Source organism: Panthera tigris, chromosome C1 (assembly GCF_018350195.1).
Source record: "Panthera tigris isolate Pti1 chromosome C1, P.tigris_Pti1_mat1.1, whole genome shotgun sequence".
Classification (NCBI taxonomy): Eukaryota; Metazoa; Chordata; class Mammalia; order Carnivora; family Felidae; genus Panthera; species Panthera tigris.
The window spans coordinates 57,949,435-57,950,779 of NC_056667.1; the positions used below are offsets into that span (position 1 = coordinate 57,949,435).

Genomic DNA, 1,345 nt, shown 5'->3' on the forward strand with positions numbered 1-1,345 from the left:
CCACACAAACGAAAATAAACCCAGTCAAAACAGGAATGATGAACCTTCTGTGGGCTAGAAAAAGGAGATGAGTTGAGGAGATAATGGTAATGCTGAACGGGTGTGAAGGTCTCTGAAAAGGTCTCTGAGAAGAAGGGAGGATGGACTCCCCAGGAAGTATGAGTGTCTGTTTTCTCTCTCACTTCCTGCCTGGAGTCACACAAGAAGGCCACTTCTCAGTATCATGGAGTCTCCATGCCACCATGTCAGGAATGCCATAAACTAGAGTTAGGGGCAGAGGGTTTAATGGAACTCTAGTGGTACTGGGGTGGCATAGTGTGCTAATTTTTCTCCATATTCTTAAGGAGGACAGCTGTTAGCTGTGAGAGGGAGAGAGAGAGAGAGAGAGAGAGAGAGAGAGAGACTTGATAGATCTGAGAAAGTCTCATATCCTTGATGAGGGACACTACAGAGGAAAGAAGTGTGGACCATAAAATCAAAGACCAGGTGGGAAGTTGGCTACCTCAGCGAATGCCAGTGTGGACTGAAGACACATCTGAGCATTGACTGGGACTGGAATCTCACTAGATGGCAGCAGAGTGTAGGACCCAGGATCTATAGGGGAGAATCAGCTACCTTCCCTTCACCTCTGAGCTCCTACTTCCCACCCTTGCTTCTTTTTATTTTTCCTTCAGTTTCTTTTCTTTCTTATTTATTTATTTATTTTATTGGAAAACAGACACAGGGCATATAACAGGATAAAAATATGGAAGGCCTCATGCATTTGTGTGTCATCTTTGGGCAGGGGCCAGGCGAGTCTTCTCTGTATGGTTCCAGTTTTAGTATACGTGCTGCCGAAGCAAGCATTCCTACTCCCGCTTCTTATGATGACCCTTCTTTGGGAACTTATATGCTATTCCTCTGAGAAAAGCAGAGATGACAAATTCTAAATTGGTAGAATTTAGCCTGGAATGGCTGAATTTACTCTTTTTTTTTTTAACTATATTTTAAAAAAAAGTTTATTTATTTTAAGAGAGAGCGAATGGGGTGGGGGTGAGGGCTTAAAGAGAGGGAGAGGAGAGAATCCCAACCAGACTCTGCATTGTCAGCACAGAGCCTGATGCAGGGCTTGAACTCATGAACTGTGAGATCATGACCTGAGCTGAAACCAAGAGCTGGCCACTTAACCGACTGAGCCACCCAGGTGTCCCTGAATTTACTCTTAAAGTAGTAAAATTTTGTTTCCTGTTTTCAAATACAGCTCTCAGCACCACCAACTCCCAGAATACTGCAAGGTCTAATCTCTTAATAAATTCCTTTTTCTGTATCAGTCACGGCAGTTCTTTTTCTCTGATTGAACCCTATT

At 43.5% G+C, this 1,345-nt stretch overlaps 1 non-coding gene across 1 annotated transcript; it reads right to left on the bottom strand.

Annotated features, from left to right (window-relative positions):
• Positions 1-739: 739 nt before the first annotated feature.
• Positions 740-846, bottom strand: LOC122241656. The gene has a single exon (XR_006221896.1). It is a non-coding gene; the product is annotated as a U6 spliceosomal RNA (small nuclear RNA).
• Between the last annotated feature and the right edge of the window lie 499 nt (positions 847-1,345).